Source organism: Microtus pennsylvanicus, chromosome 1 (assembly GCF_037038515.1).
Source record: "Microtus pennsylvanicus isolate mMicPen1 chromosome 1, mMicPen1.hap1, whole genome shotgun sequence".
Lineage (NCBI taxonomy): Eukaryota > Metazoa > Chordata > Mammalia > Rodentia > Cricetidae > Microtus > Microtus pennsylvanicus.
This window is the reverse complement of record NC_134579.1, coordinates 45,073,404-45,097,063: the sequence shown is the minus strand read 5'-3', so window position 1 is coordinate 45,097,063 and position 23,660 is coordinate 45,073,404. Positions and strand designations below refer to the sequence as shown.

Sequence of the window (23,660 nt, the reverse complement as noted above, 5' to 3'; positions counted from 1 at the left end):
AGCTGAGTGCACAACCAGCAGGACACGTGACCATGGCAGTATCACTGTAGGAAGAGGCAGAGTCACAGAAAAGTCCCACTTCTGATAAGTTCCTAAATGCTGCTTTGAACACACCTATTGTAGTGGCTTCCACACGCACGACACTAAGAACAGGTAGGTGGCACTATTTCTTCTTACAGCATCAAAAATTCGCCTCTACTACTGTTTCTAAAATAGCTCAAAAATATTCTTAATACAATAGATATCAATATTGGTATATAAATATTTACATAACAGGACAACAGAAGTCATACATTTTCTAGAATTTGTAGAATATGTATGTAGTCTTTAGATTTTCAGTTACAAATGAAAAGTGGCTTGTTAATTAAGTGATTACATAAAATAGCAAAATGTCTTATATAAAATGAAAAAAATTAAAGGCCTCAAAATCTAAGCAAAGAACAGACTGCTTAATTATAACTATGGCACTGGCACACGAATACATAGGCACACAGAAAAACTAGGTAAGGAACTCTGCAAGTTGACAGAGTCACAAGCCAGCCAAAACTAAGTATGGACCAAAAATCATAAGGAAACCTGCTACTATGTAAACTAATTTAAAATTATTTTTTAAATTATTTTTTAGTGGGGGGGGCACTTGCATATACACTTTACACAACTAACAGTGTGGACAGTCTGTAAGATAACCTGTTTCTTTGTGATAACCAATTTCTAAAACTTGCTTGTAATTTATAAAGTCAATAAGTAAAACTACTTAGACTTTTCTCTTCAATACTACATGACTTAAACTAGCTTAGCTCCTTACCACTCAAAAAAGTTGGAATGGCTTTTTTTAAATAGAAATTAAAACAAAAACAAACAAACAAAAAGCAAACGAACAAAAAAAAACGTAACTTATATATATTTTAAGTAGCTCCAAGGGAGGGCAGCTCCAATGTCCATTATCAAAAGCTACTTTCAAGCGGCCACCCTTGCAGCTGAAGAAGGCTGGACTAGTAGCATTCAAAAAATGTCAACAACAGACCTCTCTTTGCCAGAAAAGATTACAGTGAGCACAGGAGCCAGATGCTGTCTCCACGCACCTTGCCAACCTCGGAGCAACACGTTGCTCAGGGCCTGAATTTGGCTTCCTATGAGACAGCATAACCAGCCACTACTCAGGGTTGGATAAGTCCATGAACACATCCACCAATAATTTCTATATTTATAGAAAGCCAGAACATGTGTAGATAATCACACAATTGGTTATTTATATAGTGCCAGATTTTATGAATACAGGAATTTGTTAATTAGCATGAGGACTAATCATTAAAATTCAAAAATAGATAAATAAACAGGAATGCCATTTATTTGTTAACGTTTCAGGGAGAAAGTATGCAGCTGCTTCCCTCTGACGAATACAGGCTTCTGCAGAAAAAAAAACAAAAAGAAAAAGTATCTGCGATTTTTGAGACCCTATTGAGTATGATGCAGGAAATCACAGTCTTTCTATTAAAAATAATCTGATTCGTCCCTCAGTTAAAAAAAATTAAAAAGTTTAAACTGGCATGTGCTTAGCATTTGAATCACACTGTTTGGCATTCCACTGTCTGGGTGCTTTTCAAAGACCAAAGCTGATTTTCATCGGATAGGAGTTAAAAAGCACACACACGTCACTCAATACCAAATTGTTTTAGCTACAGGGCATGGCAAAGCATGAAATAACTGCTTTAGAGCACTTCCTCATGTGGGTGTGTTAGATAACTGTCTGCTCCAACATTAAAATGAAACACACTGTGACCTGACAGTGTCAGACTTTGGGACCTAAACAGGAAGATGAGCCCACCAAAGCCAGCAAGCCTGGTTAATGAATTTTTCTGGCACTCTATAGCCCTCCTGTGACGCAAGGCTTTCAGCTTTCCAAATCCCTGTGCAGCAGAGGGCACTGGCTTTAAGTTTACTTATGCACATTTTACAATGTCCTGCAGTATTTAGACTGTGACAGTTCCTCCCAGAAAAGGGCAAGATTATTTTTCATACTAAAAATATTTTCAATTTACTGAAGACTACCAAGAATTATAATGCAAAAGAAAACACACTCTAAAAATTAAAACCACCACAGAAATGACTAAAATTTTCCTTTTCCATTTTCTTTTGAGAGTTGCTGCATTTGGTGTTTACTTGTGGGTATAATGTAAAAACACAATGTGAAATATTTAAATTATACCAGCAATGGATTTGTGATTCTTTGATCCATATAAATATGAATTATGTACATAAATATACAGTAATATTTCCATAAATATGCATGAACATTAAAGCAATTGATCAAAAGATATATGAAAGATTTCTTTTGTTTAAAAGAGCATCTCAGATAATTCCCAGTGATAATACCAAAAATAGCAGGTGCATGGGACAAACACACTTCTGACCTTTTAGTTTTAAAACAAATTTTTGGATCAGTCTAAACTGGGAAAAATTCTCTTCAAAACCCCAATTATCACGCACAATGTTAACACATACTTCCTACAGACTCCTCCTAAACTTTCCTTGGCCCCTGGAAGGACCTGACTGAATGCACTTCAGGTATATACTGCTCCTTTCCAGCTGAAAAGACAGTGGAGAAAAATAACTAAATTAAAAGTCTCAGTATAAATTTTTTAAAAGAAGAGGTAAAAAAAGTCTTTCAGTAGCAAAAGTTCACTACCCTTCCATAATAATGGGTTTTTAATAAACATTTTACTAACTTTGAACCTTGAGAATGTGTTGAGGAGTCTGCTCTTGTGTCCCAGGTGGGTTAAGAATATTGCTTTATGGACTTCTTTGTGTTGTCAGAGAGGCCTAATGGAATTAACAGGGGAAAAGTCTGCCATTATAGTAAATAAATAATGTATTACAAAAAGGTGATTGTTATTATCAAAGATCTCCACAGATCAGCATCCATTTCCTATTACCACTCGTCTATTTTCTGAAAACATGTATGTATCTCTCAGTCTGACTTAATTTTTATCAGATGAATAAAAGTTTTACTTTTGTACAAACCCAAATAAAAGTCTATTTAAAAGTATACTTCAAACGGAGCTTTTCTAACTACTCCTTAGAATTTTGAAAAACATTTTTCTAGAAAATTCCTCAACAATGGAAGCTAGTTTAAAATATAACTTTTTCCCACCATGAGAAAAAGAAAAGAAGAAGAATCCCTCAAATACAAATTTTCAATACAAGTAGATTTTTATAGTCTCAAAATTGTTAAGGGAATACTTACAGTTGTTGCACAAAATGGCCTGATACACTCCATAGCTTCTACTTTGTTTAAAAAAAAAAAAAGGCCAGCTCCCAATACTCCCTCCTCAAGCATAAATAAACAAACCAAAAAGGAACTGTCCCAGGATAAAAACTGCTTGTTAATAAAATATATATATATATATGTATATTCTTACTAACGACAGTAGTATCAATACAAATGCACAATCCATCTCTAAAATAAAGTTAGAAAAGAGCCCCAATTCCTTTGAAGATATAGCCCCCTGTTGCATTAATTCTACGTATATAACAGCAAAAATAGTTACTTGATTCTTGCCCACCTTAAAGGACTACCCCTCACCTTATGTCCAATGTCATCAAACAAGCATGCTGGTATAAAGTATGCAACCTGCTTCAAGGATTTAAACTGTAAATATGGACTTTAAACTTCAATGTAAAACAAAGAACAAGAGTCTCACTTTGGTAGTAACCACACTGGTACTGCAGCTAAAACTCACTGGCAAATAACTAACAAAATCCAGTTAGCAATAAATAAGGACAACATGATATATAGACAGACAGATGGAATTGCATAAACAGACAAGAAAAGCAAAGAGACAAACATACGGAGGAGTTTGTTTTAAAAGAGTGAAAGATTCTGATTTTCTTGGTACTTTGGTAAGAAAAATAGGCTTGTTTGTAATTATTTTTTAAACTAATAAAACTGAATCACAAGGTCACACCCTTAAATAATTAGGAAATTTAGTAGAGGGTAGGCCTCCTATACATGTTCCAAATTTTAAGCTAGCATTAGCTCTGTCAAATTTAAAAACAGAAATTAAAATTCAAGAAAAGAAAGCATAAAAGCACTGTGGACTAAATAAGATGATAAATACAGGGGGCCTGAGGAGGCAGGGTTGTTTTTATGAAAGTTGTCTGCCCCTACCTTCTTCCCCAGCGCTGAGTTTCTCTTCTCATAATCGGTGTCTCCCTGGAAGTACAGTGTGAGTGGTAATGACTGCCTGCCTCCCTAATGAGTCCATTTTCCTGCTCTTGATGTTGTGTATATACACACACTGCAACCTACCTTACAAACCACAGAGACGGGAAGAGAGAGAGAGAGAGCAAGAGAGAGGGAGGGGAAGGGGGGCAGAGAGAGAGAGAGAAAGACAGAGACAGAGCAAGCAAGCCAGTGAGAGAGAAAGAGGAGAGAGAGAAAGAAAAACAGAAAGAAACTGAGAGAGAGAAAGGCACAGACAAAGCCCTCCTACCAGACAGCAGACAGCCCTCCTTCCCCTATCCAGCAAAATGCAACTCGTCTAATGCAGCAACAGGTTCAGTATTTCAGGCTAACAGAGTGAAAAAGGTACATTCTCTATAGCATTGCTGCTTGCAAATAAACAGTTTAAGAGCAGCTGGCTCCACCTTCTTTATTTATGCTCCATTATGAGGAATGTATTGTTTCAGCTCTGGCACAACAGTACGTGTGGAATTATCATAAATACATTTTTGCATATTAGCAGGAAATAGGGAATTGCATAGCTTATTTGTGCAATTTTTCAAATTTATTTTTTTAATGTGAGAAAAATGTCAACAAATCTGCTCTGACAAAAGCCTAGTAATGATTTTAAAGTCAGAGCAGTCTTAAAGGAGACTGTAAAAAGCAGACTCCATACAATAGGAAAACTGATCTCAGACAAACTGCAAAGAAGAAATCACTGTTCAGTAAATAAACCAAGACCATATACAAAATTGAAGACAAGAACAAAATTAAGTTCAATTAACTTGCTAATAGGCTAGTGCCCGAGAAGAAAGCAGACTGGTTTCTTGTTTGAAGCATCCAGCTATACAAACACCACAATGTAATGCAGTCTGTATGAACAGGTGCAATGCATACAATACACAGTATACTAGAGATATAAACCCACTAGGAGTTACCACTCAAGCAGGACAAGGTTCCATATAATATGGATCTGAAACTATGGTACATAACCTTTGATCTTTTATTAGAAATAAAAACTAAAACTGGTGCTTTTAAATAAATCTTCCTTGAAAGAAAAAAAAAAGGAAACTCTTTACCCTGTATCTTTAACCAAATTTACACACACACTAGCTCCAGGAAAACAGTGCTAACTATATTACTGGTCCCACCACGTACATCCCACACCCTTTGCCAACTCCCAGGTGCCTTTCCCAAAATGGTAATATATTTTCAGTTGTAGAATGACCAACATCACAAAACAGGACTGGTTGCAAGTCATTCTTATTATCCCTTATTTTTTCGAAACAACTGCTGTTACAGTATACCATACCTGTATCTGTGTAGACAACCATCTTCCTTAATATTGTTCTATATCATTTGACTATATCATTTGCATGCATTTAAAAAACATTAAAAAGAGTAAATCTTTCTAAGGGAATTCACATAAGAAATAAAAGGTAAGAGAGTGCATCATATTTCAACGTTATATTTGGCACCGATGATCTTACATATACTAAGTGTAAAACCACTCTTTTATGTGGCTTAGTGTATAATGTGCTTCAAACTTCAGAGCGGATTTCATTACATAACAAAAACAATCTTACTGGACTGGATAGGATATATGTAGATTAGTTGCCAGAGTGCCTGCCTGCATACACAGAGCCTGGGTTCAATCCCAGCACTTCCTAAAACTGGGCATAGTGTTTTAAGCTTATAATCCCACATTTAGAGGAGATGGGAAAGATGAAGCACAAGTTAATGGTCCCCCTTAGATACCTAACAAGTTCAAAGTCATCCAATATATTAGTACACATCTTGCCCCTTGCTGCTCTACCTGGTAATTCCATGTTTATTGTAAAGCTATAATGCAATCATCACAGTGTGGCTTTGGCTAAATAAATAAATACATCAACGGATTTTAAAAGGAGGCCAGAAACAGATCCACATAAACTTACGTCAACTGATCTTTAACAAAATTTAAAAGGGAACAAAGCAGTTTTTCAACACATAGTGCAGGAACAACACAACATTAAAAAAAAAAGTGTCGTAAACACAAACCATAAATGCTTTGAAAAATATTTGTAAAATGCAAAACCCAAAGACTCCAAAACTATAAGAAGAAATTTTTGAGTAAAATACTAATGGTGTGATTCAAGAAAAGAATTAGTAAACTAAACTTCATTAAAATTACCATTTTTCCTCTGTGAAGGATACAGAAGAGAAAATGGTAATACATGCCATGAAAAGCTAGGAAATATTTGCAGAAAACAAAATTTGTAATAGACAATTATCTAAAATACGAAATAATGTCTTAAACTCACTGAGAAATCAAACAATGAAATTAAAAAGTGGGCAAAGAGCTTTAACAGACACCCCACTGAAGAGGAAAAACAAAAGCAAATGAAAATATGCATATCATATGTCTTGAAGAAGTGCAAAACAAAACAAGGACATATCACCACACACTCATTAGAATAGCGAAAACCCAAAACACTGACAATACCAATGCTGGTGGGGATGTGGAGCAACCAGAACTCTCATTCACTAATGGCAACAGTAGAAAATACTACAACTACTTGACAGTTACTGACAAATCTATTTTTAAAATCAGTGTTGCTCTAAAGGAGCTATAGTCATAGTTCCCTAAACTTGCAAATAACCAAGATGTCCTTTATTATATGACTGGACAGTCTGTGATATATCAAGACAACATAATGTTTTCCAGTGCTAAAAAGAACAAAGCCATGCAAAGATATGGAGGAAATTTAAATTCTTTTTACCAAGTGAAAGAAGCTAATGTGAAAAGGTTACAATTTACATGATTCCCACTGTATGACATCCTAGAAAAGACAAATTGTAAATGATAGTGAAAAAAAGCAATGGTTCCAGGGGTTATGGTGAAGAGGGGATAAATAAATGAAACACAAAGGACTTTTCAGGATTTAAAATTATTCTCAATGAGATCTAAAAGTGACCAGATAGATGTGACAATACTTTTGTTCAAACCCACAGAATGTACAACATCAAGGATGATAAATGTACAGATTGCATTTTGCGTAATAATAATTGGACAAAGTGAATCATTATATCAAATGCAGCACTCTAATAAAGACCATGATTGACAAGGAGAGGATACTAAGGTAAGCACGAGGCAAGATAGAAATCTCCTATCTTCCCTTTAATTTCCTACAAGCCTAAGAGTCCTTTAAAAATAATAAAAACTATTAGGAACAGAGAGATGGCTCAGCAGTAAACAGTGTGTACCGCTCTTGTAGAGGACCAGAATTCGATCCCCAGCACCCACAACAGACAGCTCAAAACTGCTTATTAATTCTAGCTCTAGAGAGATCCTGTGCCTCTGGCCTCTCCACCAAAGCCCACATGCAATTATGACACACACACACACACACACACACACACATATACATGATTAAAAATAAGAAGAAAGTCTATTATACTTATCAACTCTAAAAACTATTGTTTCTGGAGCAGACATAATTGTTCAGTTGATAAAGACACTTGAAAGCACAAATTTGAAAAACCAAGTTCAATTATTAGAACCCAGGGTAAAAGAATCAACTCCCAAAAGTTGTCCTCTGACTTCCAAACATATGCTGTCATACACACAATAGCGTTACACACACATACATACATGCATACACACTAATAACAACTAAAACAAAAATATTGTTTTCAGGACGCAGAATTACTGCTAATTTTTGCATATCTTGAAAAGTCATGTAACTATCTATGCACAGTTTAGGTTTCTTCATATAATGAAAATTAAATTTAAGGGAAATAATTGGATTTGAAATCCTAGCAATTATCATGATAGCCCATACTTAAGTGCTAACTATGTATAAAAAAATTTTCTAAGTCATTTTCATTTATTAACTCATTAAATCTTAATAATAATGAAGTAAGAACTGTTTTTAGACCACATTTTCAAGATAAAGAAACACAAGATTAAATAATCACCTGAAATCACACAATTTAGTGGTAATAGGATTTGAGTCTATTTGGTTTAGATCATGGTTTAATTCCTATACTTCAGTGTTCCCAAATATTTTATGATTGCTAAATTCTCACCCAGCCATAAAGTACTTTGCTTGTGGGTAACATTCAATGCGTCATGCCTTGCTTATCAATACAACACAGTAAATATTTCAATAAATAGAGTTCCCAAGTTCTCAATATATCTGGCTTATGGGTATAGCAACTCTAAAATACATTCTGTCCGGTATTCCTGAATACTGTATAATGATGGATCAATAGTAGGTAAAGTGCTTGCACACATGTGCGACTCTGAACTCAAATCTCCAGAACCCAAGACAATTTTGTTATCCCAGTGTTCCTAAGGTAGGATGACAGGTGGGGAAAGGAGAATTCCCTAGAAGCTCATAAGCCAGCTAGCCTCATATATATATATATATATATATATATATATATATATATATATATATATATATATAGCAGCAAATAAGGCCCTGCCTCAAACAAAATGGAAGACTGAAGTAGAAGACCAACGCCCAAGATTATCCTGAGTGACATACTTTGAATCGGCAAGCACGAAAGCATGTGCATACATGCATGCACACACACCCCATACATGTATATATGCACACATACATCATTCACCAAAAAAAATTTTTAAAGTTGTGTAGTCTAAACATCATATACTTAATAGTAGTCCAACATGTATTTAATGGATTAAATAAATACATACAGTACAATAAAACATCTCCAATATTCTGTAGCCTAAGGGAATAGAAATGTAAGGTTCAATTGTAAGAAATCTGAAGAGAACAATGAATAAATAAAAGTCTGTGATTTTATAAAATCTGTTTTAACTGTGAATTCTTCAAATATATTCTAAATTTTTATACTGTGACTTACTCTTAAATAAATTACTTACCCTTGTTCTGCTCCTTACGCATTAATGTAACATATTGTCTACATACTATGTACTGGAGATGAAAAGATTTTAAAATATGACACACTATTCTTGCCCTTGAAGACTTCACAGAACAATAGGGAATGGGCATGTAAACAATCTAGTTAATACAACCAAATAACATTACCTAAATGTGATATTTTATATAATAGTACCTTAAACCCCTCAATAAGCTAAACACGAGTCCCTAAAAATCTAAATTTAAAATAAGGCTTATGAAAGCATGAGTACATACATAAAGAGAAGAGGTAGGTTCTGAGATTAGAATTAGTTTGTTTTCATACAATGTGTTCTATACATATAGCTTATGATTTATTTCTCAGAATGTCTAATGAATTCTTTAAGTAACAGTACATGTACATAAATGAAGGAAAATCAGTGGTAAATATTGCTCCAGAATATGAAATTTCATTGTTTTCAGTTACAATACATCTTGGTCAGAATTATCTTGATAAATAACCACTTCAAAAATGTGCAGGTTTTTTTAATTACAAAATCAAAGAAAGCAAATTTGAAAGATATTTACCAATAAAAATCATATGTTTCCTGAGTTCTTTCTAGGTTATCATTAATATTTTTATATTAACTTAACAGGAAAAAAATGTGGGATCTTCCAAAGATACCTTTATTATAAATAGGAAGAGGAGGAGGAAACTGGAGTCATGATGCAAAAATGGGGAATCTCAGAAGCCTGAGTAAAGGGTAGAAAAGGCATGTTTAGGACTAGCCGGACAGAACGGTCCAGTGTTACCTTAAACAGAAGACATTGTCACTGAAGCCACCATCATCAAATTAATTCTATTTGTACTAATTCTATAATAATTCTAAATTTTGGTCATCTGAATAAAATTGTATCACATTACAACCAAGAAAAATTAAAAGAGAGTGTAGATAAGTCAGTTTTCTAATACTGCCAAATAGTATAAACTTTTGAAGGGAAGAGAAATAGCTAATTTCAATTATAATCAGCAAATATTCAAGTTCAAAACTAAAGCCATAAAGTATAAACTGCAACTGGGAATACCTCTGTTATGGCTAGTTGCAGCACTGGAGGATTTTACATGACTCTCTCCTCCATGGGACTGAAACCATACGAAATCATACACACAGCAGAGCACTTACTCACTTCTCTGGTCTGACCCCTGGCAGTGCAGCTGATACATAGTTGAAAGAAAACAGTTTTTTTGAATGAGTGCAAGCACATATGAATGCTGTGGTACTGTGCATGTAACTGGCCCCCATAAGCTCATAGGGAATGGCACTACTGGGAGGTGTGGCTTTGTTGAAGGCAGTTGTCACTGGAGGCAGGCTTTGAAATCTCACATATGCTCCAGCCATGCCAGTATCTCAAATCACTTCCTGTTGCCTGCACAGGTTGCCTGCACAGGTCTAGCACCATGTCTGCCTGCATGCTGCCACATCCCACCAAGATGATAATGAACCTCTGAACTGAAAGTCATCCAGTTAAATGTCTTCCTTTATAAGAGTTTCCATGATCATGGTGTCTCTTCACAGCAATAGAAACCCCAAACAAGACAAATGCTTAAACAACGCAACAGAACATAGATTTCACAAATAATAGTAATTGAAATCATTAACAAATCTGAGTCCTAAGGATGATATAAAAAAAACCTGCAAGTACTACTTTCAAATTTACTAATTCACATATAAAAATATCCTTATTTTAAGATCTTGTGGATAAATATACAATAAAATATTGAATAAAAAAGATACTGCCCTCTAATATATTTTTAAATATTTATTTACAATTATTAGCGTGTGTCTGTGTGTATACTATGCCTGTCTGTCTGTCCCACACAAGTGCCACAGTATGTTGATGTGAACGTCAAAGAACAACTTGGGGAAGTAGGTTCTCTTCCATCATGTGGATTCTGTCATTATATGCAGGTTGTCAAGCTTGGGAGCAAGTGCCTTAACCTACTCAGTCATCACACTGGCCTGCTAACAGACTGCAAATCACATTACTGACGAAGAAAACTCAACCTCCATATGCAACTGGTTTATCTATTATTTCTTTTCTTCAAGCATGGAAAATGTTCCAGAAAAAAATCTGAAGCTAGTCTCTTCATAGGAATGAACCAATTGTACCTGAGTAAAACACTTTGAGATAAGATAGAAAAATTAGGGTACACTTTGGATAACCTTCTCGTATGATAAACTGCACTAGGTAAAAAAAAAAAGCAACAATCTGAAGGTATAAAACAGATGAGATGGAGGAGGAAGAGTGGAGAATGGCATCAAAGAGCAAGCAATGAGAAATTCCCTTGATGAAGGCAGATTTTTTTTCCTCAGGAGTGAAGCTTGATCTACAATTCTAAGAGTATTTTTGCAATATAAATGTTTTTCTTTTCTGAAAACTTCTGGCAAAGTTTGATAATGTATATTCTTACACAATAGTGTAATGAAAAGCAAAAGAATCAGAAGAGAAGTCAATTCCCACACTCACTCACATACTAAAAGCTTTGCAATATGCATGCTTCCCCTCAAGACTTCCAGGAGTAACTAACTACTGGAGTGAACAATGGCTAGGAAACAGTAAATCCTGAGTAGAAGAAATCAAAAGTATCTTTAATGTAGAATGACTCACATATGGAAATGAGTCAATCTCCCTTTTCCAAATACAGGACAGGTCAGACCATGGGGAACAATAACTATAGAGATTAATGTTGAATTACAGGATTGTTATACCATTAATGCAGCTAACACCTCCCTTATACATTTACATTAAATGATATGATTATCTTCAGAAAATGAAGGTAATAAAGTATTTTCATTACAAAAATCAATAATGCTGACCTAATGAAATAAAAGAAACATACAAAAGACATTTGCAATAATATCTACCTGGATCTAGAAAAAACATTTAGGACATATGAACTGAGCTTCCCATTTTCTACTCAATCCTCCCTACTCAACAATCTAGGACAAAGCCAGCAGTAAAGGTATCTTTAAAGTTTTAATTTATATGCACCATTTATATACTAAATGTCAGAAATAACAGAAAAGTATAGCAATACATTTTCTAGAAAACATGAAACACACATGAAAGACATGAAAAGCATCTTAACTCAATAGTTTTTTATATCTACTTAGAAGGAAAGTCTAGAGAAATAACATTTTAGAATAAATTTTATCACTGCTATATGATGTGGGAGAATTGTCTGTATTCTGTCAATCATATTTTAAATAAACGCTAATTGGCCAATCAGGAAGTATGGGCAGGTCAACCAGACAGGAAGTAGAGGTGGGGCAATGAGAACTGGAGAATGCTGGGATCATTCCTCCAGAGTCCTGGCCCATACACCGAAGAAGTAAGATGTGATCTGCCCCGCTGAGAAAGGTACTGAGCCATGTGGTTAACATAGATAAGGAAAATGGGTTAATAGACATATAAGAGCAAATAAGAAGCCTGAGCTAACGGGCCAATCAGTTTTGTAATCTTATGGAGACCTCTGTGTGATTTTCTTTGCGACCTTGCTGGCTGTGGGGTACTAGGCGGAACAGAAACCCCAACAAGCAGGGCCCACATGTTACAGAATGGCACCCAAAGCATTTGAGTGTTAGAGCTATATGCTTTAGACTTATAGTTAGGCTACAAGCACTGTCTTATTTAATCTCCCCAAGAGCATTATAAGAAAGTAATATCAATGTCCCAATCTTATAGGTAAAAATATAAAATCTCAAAGACACATATCTATTAAGTAACATAAGTCAAGCCTAACAATAACCTAAATGGAAATGAACGGAAGGAACAGAGGGAGGGAGGTAAGAAGAGGGAGGGAAGGAAGGAGGGAGGATGGAGGGAGGGAGGACACTGATTTGTATAAAAAGGGCTTGACAAAATGACTCGAAAAATACTTATCTTGCATGTTTTTAAGGAAGAGCTTAATAAATTTCTCAAAGTGAAATTTACAGAAAGCATGGTGAAAAGTAGCATTTTTCAAAGAGAAAAAACAAGAAAACAGATTTAATTAAACAAAAGGTAACATTGGTTCCATCTTGGCTTAGTTCTACACATTGCAAAATAGTCATTAGAAAAGATGGTGTCATGTGTCAGTAGCTGTAGTGATTAGCATTACAGAGGCTACAAAGAAAGCCTCACAAAGCAGTAGACCAAATGGAGGAAGAGTGACTTTAGCTGTACTCACTATTCACAATGATTGGTTTCCAAGAACAGCCTGAATATAGCTAGGAAAGCCCTATCTTCTCCTGATGTCAGTAATTCTTATGAGATGTACTTCAAATTTTTAAAAATTAAAATTTAAAACATATTAAAGACTGCATTTGCAAAACTTTAAAGTGAGTTATGTGTTCCAAATTTATAATACTATGCAGATGCATTTTGTACAGTTTTTTAATAAACACAGTAACTACTTTTACAAGTATGTTGGTTTTGGCAACAAAATCTCACAATAATAAAAGTAATTATAATCATTCAATATGAAATACTGAAGAGTAGATTTTATTTAAAGTATAAAAAATACTTTAAAAATAAAGTATAATTACTTCTAAAATGTAAGAAAGACAGGGCAGTATAGACATTACAAACCGTAGTCAACACAGAACATTCATAATACTGTGAAAGAAAACTGCACAATAGCCATAAGTTTAGTACTGTTTCTCAGTTGTTTGCCACTGAGTAACTGATGTGTCTGAAGCTGTGAAAATAAAACTCATGCACAGGCTTCATCTTCCTACAAAGTTTCACAATGGTTCTATTAAAATATTATTTTATCTCCATACCTGGTAGCATATTTTCTATTATATTTAAAATTTACAGTTAAAAAAACAAATTAATCATACTAAACGGCATCTTATACCATTTAGATAAACTTTTAATTACAGTATCTTTCCAAAAATAGCTTGTCTAAAAGTGAATCAATTCAGATGTCATGTTGTAACCTGACACAGAAAATTTTCTATATGACAAACCTATCCAATATGTTTAAATCTACTTATAAATTTCCCAGAATGCACTGTTTCTCTGATATGTTATTGTCATTACTATTTGTATGTATGTATGTGTGTGTAAGCATGTGTGCCACGGAGTATGTGGCAGGTCAAAGAACAACTCTCAGGAGCCAGGGTTCTTCCCTTTCAGATGGTTTTGGGGATCAGATCATGAGGCTCACATGGCAATTGCTTTGGTCCTAATGAGCCACCAGTCTGCCTTGGATACTTAGATATTAATGTCTTACAATGAGATGGTAGTCTAACATCAGAAAAAAAATCTGAAGGTACATTATAACCTGAAATTCATTTGCAGTGATGGCTAATGTAAATCTACATTTCAAAGACACTTCTTGAGAATTAATTTGGTTGACACATTGCCAAATATTATTAAATTATTTTTAATTTATAATATAACTGACAAAGTGTTCATAAGTATATGCTAAGATATTCTTATTCCAGATGTGACTGAATTATCACTATTATCTTTACTGTGCTTTTCTGTCAGTTATGTTTTGTAAGAATGATTCAGTTACAATATTTAACTTCATATGGAAAAACAAAAACCCAAGGATAGCCAAAACAATCCTGTACAATAAAGGAACTTTTGGAGGCATTACCATCCCTGACTTCAAGCTCTACAATAGAGCTATTACAATAAAACAGCTTGGTATTGGCATAAAAAGAGACATGTGGATCAAAGGAATCAAATTGAAGACCCTGATATTAATCAACACACCTATGAACGAACACCTAATTTTTGACAAAGAAGCCAAAATTGTACAATGGGGGAAAAAAGCATCTTCAACAAATGGTCCTGGCATACTTGGATGTTGATATGTAGAAGAATGTCAATAGATCTGTATCCATCCTTATGCACAAAATTCAAGTCCAATTGGATCAAAGACCTCAACATAAAATCAGTTATACAGAACACAATAGAACAGAAAATGGGAAGCAGCCTCAAATGCATGGGCACAGGAGACCACTTCCTGAATATAACATCAGTAGCACAGACACTGAGAGCAACAATTAATAAATGGTACTTCCTAAAACTGAGAAACTTCAGTAAGGCAAAGAACACATCGTTGAGACAAAATGGCAGCCTACAGGACTTTTCTTGGGGAAAGATCTTCACCAACCTCACATCAAACAAGGACTGGTCTTCAAAATATATGAAAATAACTCAAGAAAGTAGACATCCAAATACCAAATAATTCAATAAAAAAAAATGGGGTACAGAACTATAAAGAGAATTCTCAACAGGAGAATCTCAAATGGCCAAAAGACACTTAAGGAATTGCTCAACAACCTTAGCCATTAGGGAAATGCAAACCAAAATGACTGAGACACCATCACCTGTCAGAATGGCTAAAGAATACGGAGTAAGGGGAAACTCCTCCATTGCTAGTGGGATTACAAACTTGTATCTTAAAAAAAAAGAAAAAGAATTTTCTGTGTAGATACTGGAACGCCCATGTTTCTTACAGTATTATTTACAATAACCACATTTATAGACTCAGTCTAAGTGTCTAGCTAAAGATAAATAAAGAATACATACAAAAAAACAAACTTGTATCGTCACTTTGGAAATCAGTATGATGGGAAAATTGGAAATCAACCTACCTCAAGACCCAACAACACTACTCTTGGGCATATACTCAAAGAAAGTGCATGCATACCACAAGGGCATTTGCTCAGCTATGTTCACAGCAGCATTATGCATAATAGCCAGATCCTGGAAACAACCTAGATAACCCTCAACCAAATAATAGATAAAGAAAATGGGGTATATTTACACAATAGAGTATTACTCAGCTGTTAAAAAATATGACATCTTGAAATTTGCATGCAAATGGATGGAACTAGAAAAGAAAAAAAGAAGAAAAAAAAATCCTGAGTAAGGTAACCCAGACCCAGAGAGGCTAAAAGATTTAAGGCAAAAGATAAAAAATAACCAGGCTACAATCCATAGTCCCAGAGAAGCTAGGTATAAAGAAGGACCCTAAGAGAAGGACAGGCAAGGAGGGACCCAGGAAGGTGAAGTAGTTAAGATTCCTGGTAAACTGGGAGGGGGATAGGAGGGAGGATATGGGAACATGAGGGATCGAGATGGACAAGTTGGAGGAGGGACAGAGGGGGAAGCAATTACAGAGACATCGTAATAGCTATTATGTTGTTAGGGAGAAACCTGGTGCTAGGGAAACTCCTAGGAATCCACAAGAATGACCTCAGCTAAGACTCCTAGCAATAGTAGAGAAGGGGCCTGAACTGGCCTTCCTCTGTAATCAGATTAGTGACCACCCTAATTCCCATCATAGAATCTACATCCAGTAACTGATGGAAGCAGATGCAGTGACCCACAGCCAAGCACTGATTGAGTTCCTAGAGTTCAGTTGAAGAGAGGGAGGAGAGATCATATGAGCAAGGGGATCAAGATCATAATGGGGAAAACCACAGAGACAGCTGACACAAGCTAGTGGGGAGCTCATGTACTCTGGACTGACACCTGGGGAACCTGCATGGGACCAAACTAGGCCCTCTGAATGTGGGTAATGGCTTGATTTGTTTGGCGTGGAGGGGGTTGGGAGGGGGTTGGCAGTGGGACCAGTACTTATCCCGGTACATGAACCGGTTTTTTAGGGCCCATTACCTATGGTGAGATACCTTGCACAGCCTGATTCAGGGGGGAGAGGCTTTATCCTGCCTCAACTTGGTATCCCAAACTTTGGTGACTCCCAAGGGAAGCCTTATCCCCTCTGAGGAGTAGATAAAGAGTGAGATGGGGGGAGGTGGGAAGACAGGAGAAACAGAGGGAGGGGTAACTGGGGTTGGAATGTAAAATAAAAAATCAATTTTTAAAAATTAAATAAAAATAAATTTATCTTAAGACCCCACAAATAAAAATAAAGAATTAGTTCAGTTAAAGCTAGGTAATAATGATCTATTACGATATATACTAAATGTTAATAGACTTTAACCTTTAAACTCTTACAAATAAAAATATACATAAAAGTTTTGTTTTACTTTCAAAGTCACCTTGCATGTTTCCTAGAGTACATGAAATCCAAGTTTTAGAACACTATTTTCAAACATCTTTAGCTCCAATTTGTAAAATATATATAGGCTACCCAAAGGCAAGTTACTTAACAATGACACAGATCACATCTATAAAAATGAGGATAAGAATAGCTATATCAGAGTTGTAATGAAGACTCCATTCAACTGATAATGAGTTAACATGTGTTATAAATACACACAGTATAAGGCATTTTAACAAAAAAGCAATTTACTAATTCCTGGGGATAGTGTTGATAAAGAACATTTGTGAAAACTACAAGGAAATAGAGATCGAAATGGATACATAAAGACCACTTGCTGAATATTACAAGGACATAAGAGATTAATTGTATAAAATTTTAAAATGTATTAAGGCAAATAGAGTTGGTTGTTTCCACAACTATGTCCTTCAGAAAACTTTAAGGCTCCTGGAGGCAAAGCCTTGTTGCTGTGACCATCGTGTCTTCACAAAGTATAATGCTTTGCAGGCACTGTGTTCTCAATCACTGTTGAAGTGTTAGGTGTAGCTATATGGGTGCTACTATAACTTATTGTTTACTGTCTACAAAAATTACAGAAACTCAATTATTGACAGGAGTAAGCAATTAACTACACAGGTATCACAAGACATGCCACTGTTCTTATCTGTACTGTATTATATCTTTGCAGGAAGAGGTAACACTCTCCAGACCTTTTGAAAACACAGCATCCCGTGGCTATTTATATGACTTGCAGTGTGCCCTTACTCAGACCTCAGATAAGAAATGTTTCCATGGTGGCTTTACTGAGATACTTTCTGTATAAAGTAGGGAATTAGTCAACTGTCCTGAAATCAATTGCCTATTCTAAAGAAAATCAAATGGAACTATGAAGTCTACCATCTGTTTAGCTAAAGTTAAGAATTTTAATTTTATGAAGAATTATTTTACTTTTGAGATTGTAATTTCCTTCAGATAAGACAGCTGAGATGGGGAAAACCTAGCTTGTGATGTGCAATATTTAGCTCTGTGGTCATATCTGACAGTTTGTGTTTTCCATCTGACTCATGGTGCCTTCGGTATCTTCACAAGGAAAGGGCAGGCAGATCAACATGAAATGTTTGAAAGAAAAGGGAAGAATAATGCGTGTGAGGCATGACTGTATGTGACTGAGGACCTGAAAGATTAGCTTTCATCATTGTCATGATTATTCAGGCGCAGATACTACATCCTAGGATACATGGGAAGTAGAGTAAATCTGCAAAAACAAAATGGCCATTAAAGTCAAACCAGCCTGGATTTGACTCAAGCATCCACACTTGCTAGCTATGAATAAAACAAGCTACCATTTTCTTTGAATTTTGGTTTCTTCATAGGACTAAATGTTCTCAACCACAAACTGTTCTCAATACAAACAGTTTAACCCATGACACGTCATTAAATAATAATCCTTCCTCCTCCTGATACTGAAATTCCCAAAATTACTATATTTTGAACTTCTTCTAACTAGTAACGACTTATATCAATACTTTATATCTGTCTATCACATAACCGTTTTGAAAGTTCTTCACAGAACTATTGCAGTTATGTGAGCTGGGCATGGTGCCACATACCTGTCATCCAGCATTAGGGAGGTGGAGACAGAGGAATGAGAGTTCAATGCCAGGGCTTTGTAGTGAGTTTAAGACTAGCCTGAGCTACATCCCCATGTCAGGAACAAAACAAAGCTAAAACAAAAATTTTAAAACAACCTTTTAACTTAATTCTCACTAACACCAGTGAAGTTATTTGCCACTGTTTATTTTTATTTTATTTTGTGTGTATGGGTCCTTGTCTACATATGTTTGTACGTCATTTCCCTGGTGATTATAGAGGCCTGAAGAGCTGGCATCAGATCCCCCAGAAGCCAGAGTTAAAACTGGTTGTGAGCTGCCAAGTGGGTGCTGGGAATCTAACCTGGATCTTCCAGAAGAGCTGTCCGAGCTCCTAACCACTGAGTCATGACTCTAATCCCATAATTTTTATGAAAGAATTTAACTTAAAACAACTTTTATGAGATCTTCCAAAGAAAAAGTTATACTGCGTGGATGGCCAGGAGCCAGAGGCCAGATAGGAGACCTAGGACAGAACAAACACACTGGCATTAAAAAAAAAAAAAAAAGCAAACAAAACACAATCTGTGAGAACTCTACAAACCCCATTAAAGATACCTTCTTCAGGAAAAATGTACTTTTTTAAAAAAAATCAGGACCTGTAAATCAACTACTTAATTTCTAATAAAACTATCAACACAAGCAAAAAAAAATGAAACTAATACAATGCATCATTCATCAAGTATGCTTCCTAACTCTATCTAGGTCTTACAGGCACAGTGGTACAGGAGCTTTCCACTAAAGCTGATGATCTGAGGTAGATTCCTGGACCCAATGACAGACACCAAAGAGTTGTCCTCAAACCTAACCTCGGACACCTGCACTGCAGCACAAATATGCCAAAACAGACACACACACACACACACACACACACACACACACACACTAAATGTGTAATGTAATAAAAAATTTTAAATCTTACGGTTTCTTCCAAGATAATATTTTTATTGTTTGGTAATTTCATGCACCCCAATCACAGCCAGAACAAAGAATAATATCTGAATATAAAAAAGATGAGCAGACTATTTGCATAGAATCCTAGAATGCTATTTGTTGTTGTGACTGGAGAGAAGGGGCTCAGCAGGTGGGGGAACAAAAATACAGCCCAACACTGAAGAAAGCCAAGGCAAGATCTCAACGGAGGAACCTGGAGGCAAGGACTGAAGCAGGAGCCATGAAAGATCACTGCTTACTGACTACTCCCCAAAGTTTGTTCAGTCTGCTTTCCTTTACACCCCAGAATACTTGACAAATTGTCACACCTACCACGATGGGCTTTGTCCTTCCATATCAATCCATGAAGCAAGAAAATGCTCCACAGACATGCCCATAGTCCAATCCAATAGAGGTGATTGCTCAATTGAATTTCCAGGTGTCTCTAGACTGTATCAAATTAAAAAGTAACCAGTACACCTATGCTTAAAGTAACATAAGAAAACATTTAAATTATTGCCAGAAGTGATTCCAAGGTTTAAGAATTTACTTGGTGCAATATAGTAACACTGTCTCCAAAATAAGTAAAAATGGATTCTTTAAAGATCATAAAGATTAATTTTATCAAGTTTAAAATTTAAAAAAAATCACGAATCTGCCAAATTTTCAGTAAGTGCCTATATGAAGAAGAACTTCTACTATGTATTTTAAAACAAGAGTATATCCAAATCTAAGTTTATTTTTATGACCATGCAGTCCATCTTTTTATGTGCTTAAGAAAGCATTCCCCTTTTTAGGTACTGGAATTTTAAATTAGAATATAAAGTAAATAATATCAAATTCTTTTTAAAATATTTATAAAGCTACATTTTCCTGGACCTTGGAGGATTCTTCTGAGCTTTTAGAATCTCATTTTAGTTTCCAGTCTAAATGGTAAAGACAGAGACTACTACAATTGGTTATGCTGAAAACATGTTTACCTAAAACACCTGGATTGGGAAAAAGAGTTACTGTGAACTATCTCGATTTTCATCATGAAAGAAATGTAAAAACTGGAAGGTAGAGATAACAGACAAATTTATAACGGGATAGGGACTTAAACATGAAAGAACTAATGAAGCCCAACTGAAGTTTTAAAGCATCAAATTAAATATAAACGTGTTTCTTCTCATATTTTGGCCCTTATTAGTAACTTGATTGCAAATACAAGGGATGGAAATTAGTTATCTTCTCTATTTTCCTAACCAAAATGTTAGCAAGTCTCTTGCTCAAAAGTCTCTTTTGTTTTTTAAAAAATTTATTTAGTAATGTGTATGTGTGTGCATGAGTATACGTATGTGCAAGAAAGGGGTGCCAGACATCCTGGAACTGTAGTCATAGGCCACTGTGAGCTACCCCATGTAGGTGCTTGGAACTAAATACTGGTCCTCTGGGATAGCAAATGTTCTTAACAGCTAAACATGGCTCCAGACTTCACAATTCCCTTTTAAATGATAAAAAAAACTAATCAAAATTATTCCTTTGCATATTTCATGTAAATCAAATTAAATTACTACTGTGTGCAGTCCTATATTTGAGCTCCTTGGCTCTCCATGAACTTTAATTCAATCAAAAGGCACCACCACCCTTTTATGCCTTCAATTTTTTCTGATTCTCCATAAAATCCATGTTCCTGCTCTTCCGATGAATACATCAACGTTTCCTCTGTATTGATCTCTTCTATCTTACTGACCACACGTTTATAAAATAGCTGCACATCGTGGTTAATGTCTACATGATATATATTATTGCGTTCTATTAAATATATCTCTTATGCATTACTTGATAAAGTACCTGAGTGTCCACTGACCCTCATTCCCTCCTCACCATAACCTTACCACAGGCCTGTGCTCACAAACCTAGATCACCTACCAACTACTGCTTACCCCTCTAAGTTCTGTCTCCTAATTTCTTTTGTTGTTTTTATTTTTGTTCTTTGTTTTGTTTTGTTTTCGAGACAAGGTTTCTCTGTAGCTTTGGAGCCTGTCCTGGAACTAGCTCTTGTAGAACAGACTGGACTGGAACTCACAGAGATTCACCCGCCTCTGCCTCCCGAGTGCTGGGATTAAAGACGTGTGCCACCATGGCCTGGCCTTACCTCCTAATTTCCAATTTCAAAGTTTTATCTACTCTTGAATTGGTCAATCAAAATGTAAAAACCTAGTATATTCATCTTAATACTCCAATCACTGAAAACAGACATGATTTTCCCTAAAATCCTTTCACTGTTCCATTCCAAATGACCTGCATTCTGCAGTAGCTCTGTGTGTCAGAGCACCATACTCCTCTGTCTGTGCCATCTAGTAGGTTATTAAAGGCCCTTCCTCTCTTTCCTTCCTCAAAGTTTCATTCCCCTAAGACACAAAACAAGCAAAAAGGAGACATTCTTAAAGACTCCTCATATATCAGTTCCTTGCCGTGACTACTTAATGCCTTTGGGGGCACCCATTTTTCTTATAACCCAGACCCCTCCTCTGCATCCTGAGAAACTAAACAATAAGTATCTAGAGCAGTAGATTAGTAGTAAGCTAAATATGACTTTCTAAGAAAGCAGTGTTTGCCTATCTGACCATATGATTTATTTTAAAATCAAAATAGACAAACCAAATAGAAAACAAAAGAGTTAAGCATTTTAAAAACACAAAAGGATTAAGAACGGTGGCAGATTAACTTGTCAAAGAGGGTTTCATTGTAAGAAACAGTACACAGAAACACTTGTCAATTCTCTAATAAATATGTTACACAAGTTCTGGACACCTGAAAGAAGCAGGAGTAAATGAGTGAGAGAAGTTCCATCGGCTAAAGCTAAATATCAATTAAGATATGATGTAAGTCACATATACAACCCACTGACTACTGACCCAGAAACCATCTATTCAACCCACAATTTTCAAGGCAATCTCCAGATTTCTCCAATACTACCAGCTTTTTCTTTTCTACTCCTTTCCAAAATTGGCTTTGCTATTAATGGTCATTTTCATTACCCAGAATAAAAATATATGGTACTGAGACTAGATGGGTAAAAAGCTGAAGTCAACAGGTATCATAAAGCTATTTTTACTGAAGAATAACTGAAAAATTCACAAGGCATTGCTGATTAGCACTATAAACATATGCCACTGGAACTCGTCACACACAGGAACCAAGCTATTCAACTACTCTTGGCCTTCCTCATCTTTAAAATGGGTAGAATAACATTAACTAGGAGCCCTATGAAACAAATGACCCTAAGTATGTCAACCATTTAAACACTGTTTGGCATACAGTAATAAGACCTAAATTTATAATATGAATTCAATTTATAATAATGATCCAAATTGAAAAAGATCCAATTCACTAGCTTGCCTTTAAATTAATAAACAATTGCTTAATTAATATATACATACAATATATAAGAGATTGTGATACAGACTTGAAATCAGGATAAATAGACTGAATTTGGATTTTCAAATGAATTAGTTTGAGTATTATAAAATCTATACTACATTTTGTTATTTCTTTTAGCTTTTAAATCTAATAAACTGGTATCATTAAGCCCTTAACCAAAATAAGTAGTTGCTTTCAACAAGTTTCAGATATTAAAATATATGTCTATATGTATATGCATGTATACATGTATATGGATTGCATATATACCTGTTTTTAAAACCATACTTTGTTGAATGCAGTAAAAAAAACACTGACATTCAAGGAAAAGAAAAATTTAAAAAGTCTGAGCCATTTGTCTTTATATCCATAAGTAGTTATTACAAATGTTTATTAATTTTTTTTTTGAGACAGGGTTTCTCTGAGCTTCCTGGAACTCACTCTATAGTTCAGGCTTGCCTTGAACTCAGAATTTTGCCTGCCACTGTCTCTGGAATAATGAA

At 35.3% G+C, this 23,660-nt stretch overlaps 1 protein-coding gene across 16 annotated transcripts in view; it reads right to left on the bottom strand.

Annotated features, from left to right (window-relative positions):
- The window catches only part of Zbtb20 (zinc finger and BTB domain containing 20), a 766,528-nt gene that overhangs the window by 726,193 nt on the left and 16,675 nt on the right, over window positions 1-23,660 (bottom strand). For 4 of the 16 annotated variants that reach the window (XM_075962716.1, XM_075962884.1, XM_075962793.1 and 1 more), the window contains exon 1: window positions 4,169-4,319. The exons of 9 other annotated variants lie outside the window; for them this stretch is intronic. The gene's annotated coding sequence lies outside the window, so the exon portion shown is untranslated. Of the gene's footprint in view, window positions 1-4,168; window positions 4,488-23,660 lie in introns of those variants that run through there. 3 more of the 16 variants (XM_075962743.1, XM_075962733.1, XM_075962903.1) reach the window with 1 other exon arrangement.